Source organism: Schistocerca cancellata, chromosome 7, assembly GCF_023864275.1.
Source record: "Schistocerca cancellata isolate TAMUIC-IGC-003103 chromosome 7, iqSchCanc2.1, whole genome shotgun sequence".
NCBI classification, from domain to species: Eukaryota; Metazoa; Arthropoda; class Insecta; order Orthoptera; family Acrididae; genus Schistocerca; species Schistocerca cancellata.
In genome coordinates, this window is record NC_064632.1 from 229,868,156 (window position 1) to 229,882,148 (window position 13,993).

The window sequence follows — 13,993 nt, forward strand, 5'->3', positions numbered from 1 at the left end:
CAGCTTCTTCGGGACTGAGAGATATTAACACTGTGCCACGTCAATCATTTGACTTCCAGCTATTAGCCTCAAGTGTAAGGAGGGGATCCACTGCTTTTGGAGGCCTTATTTCATTTCCAAATATGCGATACAAAAGTTGTGCAGTCGGAAATTATGATTTGTAAAATAGATTAAAGTCATTACTTACCGGATATATTACAACAGACCACAATCGAGTGAAAAGTAACCTATGGAACGTGCGGATGAAGCAGTTCATCGGCTGGACATTGACTGAGAGCGTAGTTGGATGTCCTCCTGAGGGGCGTCGTGACAAATTTGTCCAACTGTCAGGTTACATTGTCAAAATTCCGTGCTGTTTCTCAGTTGGGGAGAATTCTGCGACCTTCCTGGCCAACGTACTGCTTGCCATCATGCCGCTGTGCAGAAAGGATGCCGCGGATCGCAACCAAAGCGATCCTGCTACGAAAAGGGTGTACTCCCCTCTCCCCACCCTCCTATCACGCCTGGTTATTGAGTTGTATTGCGGTCGATAGGCTGGTATCAACCGCTGTCTGGGGCGTCTCCAGACACATCGTCACAGGTAATCGGGGGTCAGTTCGAAGCGTTACTCATCGCTTAAGATAGTTCTAGTCCAGTTAGTAAGATTCCAGGCCGAAGACGTGTATGTAGATGCCGCGGACTGCAATGGGATACCAATCTGGCTGTTGTCTGACATATGGCCCGACAATCTGGAGTAATGGTCCGGGGTGCCATTCATTTCGTATCATACAACTTTCGTTGTCATCTGCGGCGCTCTTAAAGCACAGTGGAACATCGAATACATTATATGTACTCTCCGTTTTGTTGATCTTCATTGCAAGCCATCCTGAGCTTACATCTCAGCAAGATAATGGCCCGCCCGCACATGGTGAGAGTTTCTACTGCTTGTCTTCACACTTGCAAACCCCTAACTTTGCCAGAGAGGCCGCAGGATCTCTCCTCACTGGGAGTATTTGGAGCATTATCGACTGAGCCCTCTAACCAGCTGGGAATTTTGACGGTCTAAGAGCCAGTTGCACAGAATTTGGCACGACATCCCTCAGGAGAACTTCTACCCGCCAGGGTAGCCTAGAGAGATAACATTCTGCTTCCTGGATTCGGGTATGTGCGCCAGCCCCGGATCGAATCCGTCTGGAGGATTACCGACGAAGGCTGGTGTGCCAGCTAGCCTGGATGTGTGTTTTAGGCAGTTTTCCACATCCCACTAGGTGAATACTGGGCTGATCTCCACGTTCCGCCTCAGTTACATGGCTCGCAGACATCTGAAGTCATTCACACTCTTCCATGGCTTACACTGGATGCAGCCAATTGGGGTACACTAATTTAAATTAACATCCCACATCCAGTTAACCATGGCCGACCCTGCATAACCGCGGGACGAGGCTCAAGAAAGAAAGAAAGAAATCGCTGAAGAGAAAGTCGAACAACTCTGTCAATCAGTGCCAAGCCAAATGACAGCTTGCATATGGGCCATAGGTGGACCAACGCATTATTGAGTTACCCAGTCTGCGAAGCTCTTTGTTTTGAATAAGTTAATAAGTTTTTCTGAAACTGATGTCATTTGTTTTCGTGTACATGCACGTCAGATCTACTGATTTCCTTTACTATTTGTTATGTTTTCTTATGCTTCGAATTGAATCATTCTCGGACGAATATTAATGGCGAGTGCAATATTTCATGAGTTCTTACGTTGTGCAAAGTATACTTAGAGAACGAACTGAGATTGGAAATGTCATTCTCAGCGTTATTTTTTACAAAACGCGTTAAGTGCTGTTGTGCTGTTGTGCTGTTGATCTTCTATTGCATGTCTCTGTGTTTGTTCGAAATGCAAAGCAATGGAGAGAATGTTTAAAACATTCATTACGAGAACTTTGTGCGAAGCAGTGCTTTCGTCTGGAGTTTCAAGTGTCACGCTTCAACATCTCATTTAGTTTATGCACACTTTTTGTGGTAAGCGGATTGCATGTAAGCGCTTTGTAATGGCATGGGATAATATTTGTTTCAAAATCAGTAAAACGAATTTGGAGAAGCGAATAGACAAAACAACGTCTTTGTCTCGAATATGTTATGAAAGGAAAGTCTACAGTAAACTCAATGATGCTGTTGCGTTAGACACAGAAGGGACAACTGAAAGATCTTTTCTTGAATTTAATTTTGTTATTTTTTATGAAAAATTTAAAAGATATGCTAATTGGTTTTTGTTGACTTAGCACTACTAGTTAAAATATTACTTCTGTGTATTTACACTTGTATTACCTCTAACGAAAAATAGCTACTCTGTGTTAATCGCAATTTTTTATTATTTTTGAAAAAAACTTTCTTTCTGTTACTTAGAACTCGTCATATCCCTAGTACTTTACCTAATACGTACTTAATAAACAGTTTATTTTCTAATAGGTCTAATTTTTTTGCAGTGATGAGGTGAGGTTGGTATGAGAACACATTTTCAGTTTTTTGAATACTAATGTGTTTTGTAGAAAAACAGCTACATTGTTTTCTAATTCTCTTGACAAATGTGTCACTTGACAATTCAACTTCTCAAATTTTCCTTTTTTCATGTTGATTTCCTTAGAATAAATATAACAACGTGATTTTAATTGATCATTGAGACAGTAAAATTTGATAACGAGAATTCAAATTATGATTTCTATCTGGTGGTTCACTTTCCTGTAAGCAACTATAAAAGATTTTCAGTATCTTCAAAAAGTATGGATACAGGCTGATCTCCTCACAAGAAAGTTGCGTGTCCCTCAGTTTCTTCCCAGCCAGGTGAATGAGGTGGAGAAATGTACCCCTCTCAAACGGTTGTAGACGGTCATCAATATCTAATTCGAGCCTACGCAGCCAGTGCAGGCTACAAGGTTGGATGACGAACTGCGGCAAAGTGACCACAATTCCGGTTTTGAAGCTTTACGAGGTGCTGAGAATTCAATGCTTTGGCTGTGCACTTATTATCCTCATTAGTAGCCGCCGTCTCTTCCGTCTACCAGTTAAGTAAATTTCCAACAGCATGTGCTATCAATACCGCCCATTAATTAAGCAACGACACGGCGGAATTATTTGACTCGTTTAATGATTGTGTTAGGGAGCGTGTGTCTGTCTCCAGTTACCCACACCAGCGGAGCTGCACTCAGGTTCCAAAAGCTGTACGCGCGAGCAACGCGCTGCGGTGTCGATTAGCAGACTACAGCGGCCACCGGTTCATTTTGCCTCATCCCACTCCAGTCTCTAAGCATCATACAACACATTCACGATACCATGCGATACTCTGTCATTAAGATCACCTACACGTAACTAATACATTTAATTCCATATTGTAATTCCGTCACAGCGACTATGAGGGGATTACAGTGAAGAATTTGTTATCCAAGTTGCTGGTCCTGCCTTGACTTCATACAGTAGAACTCTCACTCTACGAGGAGGGAAGATGCGACTGTTAACGAAGGACACACAATCCTTTCCAATTAGGCTGCTGAATATGCTCATCGCAGTCTCACAGCCAACCACGCCATATGACAATCTGTCATCCAATTTTGTGTAATGGAATTTGTGAGGTTGATGCCCTACATTGCACCGCAGCCGACCTCATACTTCCCTGTTGTACGCGTATAAAATTTATCTGGAGGATGTGTTGAAGACATTGGGGATAAATGTAGCCCGGTGGGAACGTTAGTGACAGATGATAAACAATTCTTTATCCTATTATCTGATGAAAGGACGATAATTTTCGAAGATAATGCGAGCTTTAACTACACTCCTGGAAATGGAAAAAAGAACACATTGACACCGGTGTGTCAGACCCACCATACTTGCTCCGGACACTGCGAGAGGGCTGTACAAGCAATGATCACACGCACAGCACAGCGGACACACCAGGAACCGCGGTGTTGGCCGTCGAATGGCGCTAGCTGCGCAGCATTTGTGCACCGCCGCCGTCAGTGTCAGCCAGTTTGCCGTGGCATACGGAGCTCCATCGCAGTCTTTAACACTGGTAGCATGCCGCGACAGCGTGGACGTGAACCGTATGTGCAGTTGACGGACTTTGAGCGAGGGCGTATAGTGGGCATGCGGGAGGCTGGGTGGACGTACCCCCGAATTGCTCAACACGTGGGGCGTGAGGTCTCCACAGTACATCGATGTTGTCGCCAGTGGTCGGCGGAAGGTGCACGTGCCCATCGACCTGGGACCGGACCGCAGCGACGCACGGATGTACGCCAAGACCGTAGGATCCTACGCAGTGCCGTAGGGGACCCCACCGCCACTTCCCAGCAAATTAGGGACACTGTTGCTCCTGGGGTATCGGCGAGGACCATTCGCAACCGTCTCCACGAAGCTGGGCTACGGCCCCGCACACCGTTAGGCCGTCTTCCGCTCACGCCCCAACATCGTGCAGCCCGCCTCCAGTGGTGTCGCGACAGGCGTGAATGGAGGGACGAATGGAGACGTGTCGTCTTCAGCGATGAGAGTCGCTTCTGCCTTGGTGCCAATGATGGTCGTATGCGTGTTTGGCGCCGTGCAGGTGAGCGCCACAATCAGGACTGCATACGACCGAGGCACACAGGGCCAACACCCGGTATCGTGGTGTGGGGAGCGATCTCCTACACTGGCCGTACACCACTGGTGATCGTCGAGGGGACACTGAATAGTGCACGGTACATCCAAACCGTCATCGAACCCATCGTTCTACCATTCCTAGACCGGCAAGGGAACTTGCTGTTCCAACAGGACAATGCACGTCCGCATGTATCCCGTGCCACCCAACGTGCTCTAGAAGGTGTAAGTCAACTACCCTGGCCAGCAAGATCTCCGGATCTGTCCCCCATTGAGCATGTTTGGGACTGGATGAAGCGTCGTCTCACGCGGTCTGCACGTCCAGCACGAACGCTGGTCCAACTGTGGCGCCAGGTGGAAATGGCATGGCAAGCCGTTCCACAGGACTACATCCAGCATCTCTACGATTGTCTCCATGGGAGGATAGCAGCCTGCATTGCTGCGAAAGGTGGATATACACTGTACAAGTGCCGACATTGTGCATGCTCTGTTGCCTGTGTCTATGTGCCTGTGGTTCTGTCAGTGTGAACATGTGATGTATCTGACCCCAGGAATGTGTCAATAAAGTTTCCCCTTCCTGGGACAATGAATTCACGGTGTTCTTATTTCAATTTCCAGGATAGTATATCTTGAGGAAGCTGTTTAAAGAATGTGACAGGTGAGGTTTAAAAGTGTAAAATGTGAGGCGTTTCTCCTTTCCTCTCTATTTAAAAGCTAAATTATTTTAAATATTAGCTTTCTAAGTCACGACAATAATGGAATGTGATTATCAAAGCAATTTATGCAACATAATACCGCGAAGAGAGACAGAGGAATCCCCAATGAGGTACGCCTGATACAAAATTTAAGATAACGAAAGTAATAAGCGCTGATAAAATCAGATAATTACGCATTACTTTTAGATGAAAAAATGGTCCAAGCTTTTTATTACTCGTTCAATTGACAGATTTCAACGGTGGGTCATTTTCCAATTTAGGACATGTGCCCAAGGTATACAGCCTACTTAGACCACGCTTCCATTCATAAAGCACGTTGTCGCTGTGGATCCGCATAAAAAAATTTTAAAAAATGACGCATTTGCGTAATACTTCAGTTCACCGTCTGTTTGTTTTTGTGAAGATAGACACATCAAGTAAGTGAAACGACTACCGACGTTGTTCAATGACAAGTGACCAATCAATCCAACAAAAGTTTTACGTAATAAGTATATGCAAGGAACTGAAAGCAATGATTGGCAAATCGATCTCAAGCCGGTTTCCCTTACCGACAATGCACAAATAAGGACAGAACACGTATTGTGATCCGTCGTTACGCCACCAGACAATTCGTCACCTACACGGAATTAGATACTAAATTATCTTTAACAAAATGGGAATTATTCAGGTGAAGTATTAAGAAATAAATTCTATATATATGCTTATGAGAATATGCTCTATTTAAGCCAAAAAGAATTACATTGAAACACAGATGCTTACGTTACAAGAGCAGGACGAGAAAAAGCACCTCAGTATGGCGGGAAAAAGTGGGGTACGAAATGTCAAACGTTTTTAATAAAAACCTACACCTAGAAGCTTGGCCTGACACCAACAGTCTGTGGCCTCAGTGCTGTACTTCACCTTTAAGACATAAAGTGTTTCACAAATAAAGTATCATTACATTATTATAGTAATTACATTGTTTAGTTTACTCATTATATATTCTCGAAGTTGCATGCGTGATGCATAAATATGTTACATGAATAGCATATGTAACACTATAAAAGACAACAAAGTGTACGATACTGCGCGTATCGGAATGCATGATTTACGTGCTAGCACTTATAGTTATGTTTTTCTCTAGAATAACTAGGTACATATGGAAAGAGTGTAGACGGCATTAAACGTAAATTTGAACAAGGAAAACGTATTATTCGACAGTTAATACTTTGCAGTAATAAGATCACAAATAAAACTTAACACATTATATAGGAAAGAAGAGTAGAATAGAGTACGAGAGATAAAAGACAGAGCAAAAGATGAACTGCTCTACATGGAAATGGATTGTGGGGAATGAAATGCTAGAGTCACATCAGAAGCGAGGAATTGGGAAAGACTATGGAAATGGTAAGGAACATAATGGAAGCAACTGAGATGAAGAGGTTACTATGTTTTGGTCATCTGGAATGCATGGATGATAATAGAAGGCATAAGAAGTTACTGATGTGGGTACCAGTGCGGAAGACCGGAAAAATCAACCAACATACTGATGTGTGTACATCTAAAGGTACCACACACGAAAATAAATGCACTTATACTCCTAACGCTACAAATACGACAACGGCCGCGCGGGGTAGCGACGCGGTCTAGGCGCCTTGCAACGGTTCGCACGGCTCCCCCCGTCGGAGTTTCGAGTCCTCCCTCGGGCATGTGTGTGTGTGTTGTCCATAGTGTAAGTTACATTAAGTAGTGTGTAAGCCTAGGGATCGATGACCTCAGCAGTTTGGTTCCATAGGAACTTACCACCACAAGCACCACAACAACGAGAGATTCAAATATACCTGCCACTCAAACGACACCCAGTGACTAGCTATTAAATTTACCTCTCTTACCGTCAGTATACTTAGTATCATCACAAAAACACTGTCGGACAGTGTGCCTTATGTATAACACACATTTTGTGATCGGAAGTATCCGGACACCTGGCTGAAAATGACTCACAATTTCGTGGCGCCCTCGACAGGTAATGCTGGATTTCAACATGGTGTTGGCCCACCATTAGCCTTGATGACAGCTTCCACTCTCGCAGGCTCACGTTCAGTCAGGAGCTGGAAGTTTCCTTGGGGAATGGCAGCCCATTCTTCACGGAGAGCTGCACTGAGGAGAGGCATTGATGTCGGTCGGTGAGACCTGGCACGAAATCGGAGCTGCTAATCATCCCAAAGGTGTTTCCCAGGATTCGGGTCAGGCCTCTGTGCAGACCAGCAGACCAGACCATTACAGGGATGTTATTGTCGTGTAACCACTCCGTCACAGGCCATGCATTATGAACAAATGCTCCATTGTGTTGAAAGACGCAATTGCCATTCCTGAATTGCTCTTCACCAGTGGGAAACACCGGAGGTTCTTAAAACATCAATGTAGGCCTGTGATGTGGTGGTGCCACGCAAAACAACAAGGAGTGCAAGCCCCCTCCATGAAAAACACGACCACACCATAACACTATCGCCTCCGAATTTTACTTTTGGCACTACACACGCTGGCAGATGACGTTCACGGGGCATTCGCCGTACCCACACCCTGCCATCGGATCACCACATTGTGTACCGTGATTCTTCACTCCACACAACGTTTTTCCACTGTTAATTCGTCCAATATTTACGCTCCTTTCACCGAGCAAGGCGTCGTTTAGCGTTTACCGGCGTGATGTGTGTCTTAAGAGCAACCGCTCGACGACGAAATCCAAGATTTCTCACGTCCCACCTGACTGTCATAGTACTTGCAGTGGATCTTGATGCAGTTTGGAATTCCTGTTTGATGGCGTGGATAGATTTCTGCCTATTACACATTACGACCCTCTTCAACTGTCGGCGGTCAACAGACGAGGTCGGCCTGTACGCTTTTGTGCTGTACGTGTCCCTTCACGTTTCCACTTCATTATCAAATAGGAAACAGTGGATCTAGGGCAGCTTAGCAGTGTTGAAATCTCGCATACAGACGTATGACACAAGTGACACCCTATCACCTGAACACGTTCCAAGTCCTGAGTTCCGCGGAGCGCCCCATTCTGCTCTCTCACGATGTCAAATGACTACTAAGGTCGCTGATATGGAGTACCTGGCATCAGGTGGCAGCAGAATGCACCTAAATGGAAAACGTATGTTTTTGGGGTGTCTGGTTACTTTTGATCACATAGTATAGTATGTGGAAGCTACAGCTTTTTCTCGCTAGCCTTAGTATTAATAATAACACAAGTAGGTAGTAACCTTTTTAGCCTAGGACGAAAAAACCGAAATATGTTATCCCTTAATTAGTAAGCAAGGCCTGCCACATTCACCATTCAGATATTACTCTGAAAATTAGCCTTGGCCTACAACTACAGAGTTCACTCAATATATTTGTGTGTGATCACGCTACTTGCAGCTTACACTAAGGAAACAGAATGCTGGCACTTTATTACTTGTAAGTAAATCAACAACTGTAGCTACAGGTACTAACGCCGTTAAGAGTAGTCAGCCCTGAGGACATAAATCAATGTTTTGGGACAACCAGAGGGCAGTATGTCCACAATAACAACCAGCATGCTTACAGATAGTGACTTCAGTCTTCAAATATGAACAAAACAGTTTAAATCACTTGTCTTTCACCTAACGGAGTACCGCCAGCCAGTCACATCAACAGCCCGCTAGAGCAGACTGAACTAAAGGTACTAGCACAGGAATGACCTAAAAGCGACTTTTTCGCAGGCAGGTTAGGAAAACAATGCGAGAGCGCGGGGAAATTGCTTAACCAATGCTCAGGCAACTTAGTGTCAACAAATGCTCCATACGAACGACGTTGCGTAGCACTAAGTAGTACACACCCTTTCCTGCGGCGCACGTGCTCGGCGAGAATTACACATTTAACAACCAACAGTCAGTTTATATTTGGTATGGATAGTAGCTGAAGTAATGAATTAAAATTTCTGCCACAGTCAGGATTCGTGCATGAGTCTCCTGCTTCCTGGGCAGATGTGCTAACCATGACATCACCGTATCACTTTAGCTGCTAGAGCTGCATGGTCTACCTAGTGCAATATCGCCCCAATACAAACCTTTAAGTCGTGCCTTCAGACCGTTTTCCCCTTCTTATATCGTCAGTATTACTGAATCTCTCCGACAATGGAACAGCATCCCAGCTTTGTACGTAATGGGAAATCCTGCCTGTACCTCGGGTGTAAGTTTGAAAGTTTGTGGTACGAAGGGGATTGGACTAACTTATTCATCCAGCTGTGGTAGTGTAGTTTTAGAACCTCTGCCCAGCAAGCAGACGGCCAAAGTCCTCCCTGCCGCACAAATTTAAATTCATTACTTCAGCATCTGTGTTTATCGAAGATAGAGACTCATATGTCACCAGGAAACGTAATTCCATCAGATCAACAATCATCTTTGTCTATAGACATAAATTTGTCCGAGTAGAGCAAAGGTTTCGGCAGAACATTAGTTCTCAAAGTTGTAACGTCATCAGCAATTCCATTGTTCACAATAAGACTACGCCACCTTGTTGCAGAAAGGTACTGGCACGCATAGCAAGCAACTTGATTAACAGTTAAATAAGCAACTGCCCAACGCAGGAACTTCTTCAGCACAACATCCACAACATAGCCGGACAGACATGTCATCAGAATCTGAGCGAGTATACACTCCTGGAAATGGAAAAAAGAACACATTGACACCGGTGTGTCAGACCCACCATACTTGCTCCGGACACTGCGAGAGGGCTGTACAAGCACTGATCACACGCACGGCACAGCGGACACACCAGGAACCGCGGTGTTGGCCGTCGAATGGCGCTAGCTGCGCAGCATTTGTGCACCGCCGCCGTCAGTGTCAGCCAGTTTGCCGTGGCATACGGAGCTCCATCGCAGTCTTTAACACTGGTAGCATGCCGCGACAGCGTGGACGTGAGAGCGAGGGCGTATAGTGGGCATGCGGGAGGCCGGGTGTACGTACCGCCGAATTGCTCAACACGTGGGGCGTGAGGTCTCCACAGTACATCGATGTTGTCGCCAGTGGTCGGCGGAAGGTGCACGTGCCCGTCGACCTGGGACCGGACCGCAACGACGCACGGATGCACGCCAAGACCGCAGGATCGTACGCAGTGCCGTAGGGGACCCCACCGCCACTTCCCAGCAAATTAGGGACACTGTTGCTCCTGGGGTATCGGCGAGGACCATTCGCAACCGTCTCCATGAAGCTGGGCTACGGTCCCGCACACCGTTAGGCCGTCTTCCGCTCACGCCCCAACATCGTGCAGCCCGCCTCCAGTGGTGTCGCGACAGGCGTGAATGGAGGGACGAATGGAGACGTGTCGTCTTCAGCGATGAGAGTCGCTTCTGCCTTGGTGCCAATGATGGTCGTATGCGTGTTTGGCGCCGTGCAGGTGAGCGCCACAATCAGGACTGCATACGACCGAGGCACACAGGGCCAACACCCGGCATCATGGTGTGGGGAGCGATCTCCTACACTGGCTGTACACCACTGGTGATCGTCGAGGGGACACTGAATAGTGCACGGTACATCCAAACCGTCATCGAACCCATCGTTCTACCATTCCTAGACCGGCAAGGGAACTTGCTGTTCCAACAGGACAATGCACGTCCGCATGTATCCCGTGCCACCCAACGTGCTCTAGAAGGTGTAAGTCAACTACCCTGGCCAGCAAGATCTCCGGATCTGTCCCCCATTGAGCATGTTTGGGACTGGATGAAGCGTCGTCTCACGCGGTCTGCACGTCCAGCACGAACGCTGGTCCAACTGAGGCGCCAGGTGGAAATGGCATGGCAAGCCGTTCCACAGGACTACACCCAGCATCTCTACGATCGTCTCCATGGGAGAATAGCAGCCTGCATTGCTGCGAAAGGTGGATATACACTGTACTAGTGCCGACATTGTGCATGCTCTGTTGCCTGTGTCTATGCCTGTGGTTCTGTCAGTGTGATCATGTGATGTATCTGACCCCAGGAATGTGTCAATAAAGTTTCCCCTTCCTGGGACAATGAATTCACGGTGTTCTTATTTCAATTTCCAGGAGTGTATAAACCACGCTCCCAACCCATTCACTCGGATCCCAGTTCAATGACATAACAAAGACATAAGCGACCTACACTGGTAACCAACAATATAAAAGACAGGGAATCTAAAACAATACTCACGATATAATTTCGCTGCTCGCCCTATTCATCATCAAGGTCAGTGCAAGACACCACTATCCTCCTTGTTCCACAAACGCAGGAATCCAACAGCCTATGCGACATCCGAATTGGAAAGACCTGAAGACCAATGAACCGGCCTCCGACACTCCCTACCACTGACGATTGCATACCCTATTACACCCCGCGACGAATAGAGGCTGCCACGACGGCCTAGCGCGCCTCCTCAGTCCGGACCACTAAAGTGACAAGATGGAACCAGACCGCGCGGGAACGACACCAGAGAAACGGCGCCGCACTCCATGAACGAGGCTAGGCAGATAGGCGCACACATGAACAACGGGCACTCCATTTCTCTAAAAAGAAGAGCTGTTTACTGAACGCTTGATCTACCAATACTTAATAACCCCTACCACTCTGCTTTCACTGCCCTTTGACTGCATTTTCCAGTAGGCGAAGCGTATCTCGCTGCCTCAGTTTCGGTTTCAGTGGAACACAGCACCTCAAACCAGCTCGTTAGTTGGATGGGTGCAACATCCTGAGTTATCCCTGAGCTCTGCCTCTCCTCTATACAGCGCCTAGACATACCACTAACACACCATTCACAGTCAAGTGCATGAGTAATGATGGATCCCGTATTTCCTGTAAGAGGGACAGTATCCATGGTGGATGACAGTACTTGACGTACGTTATCTTGTCCAGTCCACGACTCATGGTAGCCCTACCAACACACTAGTTCGCAGGTACTTCAAGTCGCTTGGCAGTAATCGGGGCGATTTATAGCTGCTTATGAAAAGCAGCTAACTCATCCCTCCCAGAGAACACCACAGTGGAGCTGACTCTTCCCTGGTGCAAAATTTTAAAGAAAAGAAAGAAGTAAATTATGCGTGGTGCACTATTTTACATAATAATAAACTAACAAAATTAAGCTCGTTCATTCTCTTTAATTCATGAGCCCGACGTGCTACAAGTAGCCTTTTGGAATTAAAGTGATTTACAGCCAAAACTGAGATTTCCACTACGTCAACAGGAAACTTGGTGCAAGTTTCTCTGAAATGTTTTTCAGGTTCTGTTATGGTCACTAAGAGAAATCGATAGTAGTGTTATTTTACGATAGATGCTAACGTTGCAATCCTATTAGAAGAAAGAATTAATATGACGTGATACGTTACTCATCGATACTAACTATAAATCGCAAGCAACGAATTACTTCGAAATAAATTACGCAAACCACTTTAAATTACGAAAATCTCTCCAAGCATCTGAAACTACTGAAATATACGGGATGAACAGTAATAAGCCGGCCGGAGTGGGCGTGTGGTTCTAGTCGCTACAGTCTGGAACCGCGTGACCGCTACGGTCGCAGGTTCGAATCCTGCCTCGGGCATGGATGAGTATGACGTCCTTAGGTTAGTTAGGTTTAAGTAGTTCTAAGTTCTAGGGGACTGATGACCACAGCAGTTAAGTCTCATGGTGCTCAGAGCCATTTGAAGCATTTTTTTAAACATTAATAAAACTGACAAACTGCAAGGATGGATTCCTGACTATAAATGGAGGAAAAATGCCCTATGAGCATATGTATAAAAATTTATCGTTGCCACGGTAGACGGCACTGACGAATGACAGTTCCTCTGACCACGTGCCATGAGTTCCTTGTGTGCTGCAGGCTGTGAGATTGACGCAGCGTGCTGTAAGCAGCAGAATGGTCCGGTATTCTTGTCAGGAATAAGAGGAGATTATGTTTATAATATTACTTGAAAATACAGCTCTTCGGTTGCACAGGTAAAAAATTTTCAACTTTACCTAGGTTACAATTGCTCTAAGGCAGCCTTCATCAGAAGTAAAAATTTTTTACATTACCTATAACAGAGTTTTGGAATAATATAAAAATTATTAAACTAAACATATGTCATAAAATTACATCATAGCAACTGCTATGGTACAGTAGACAAAGAAAGCATACTTACATAGAATAAATAGTTATGAAATGGTTTAGAGCAACAGTGCTCACGTTAAAGATAAAAATATATTTGTACATTATAAAAATTTTCCTAGGAATGCACAACTTGATTAAGGTGCGCCGCTAAGAGTCGCGTGGGCGGCCGGCACTATAAGCAGCAACAGACTGACAGACGCGCGCGCCGTCGATGTTAGAAAGTCGGCACCTTGTATCGCGCCATCTAGTGTAGAATGCTTGTAATTTACAGTGTCAACAGCTGTCAGAAGCATTGGAACAGGAGTGCACATAATGTGCTGATTACATTATGTCAGGTAGTATGTAACAGATCGAAAGTTGAAAAAAATATTATACTGTAAAACAGGGAGGGCGAGAGAACAATATTTAAGGCTACAGTACAGGAAGCATAACAGCAATATTCTGCATTAAGTTATTTTAAGCAAGGGCTTTACACCATCAAAGAAATTTTTATCACTTAATTGTAATTGCTCATTAGGGATTAAATGGTCGTTACGGGAAAAATTTTTGAAAATTTCCAACGGTTCGAGAATATCAAGTCTA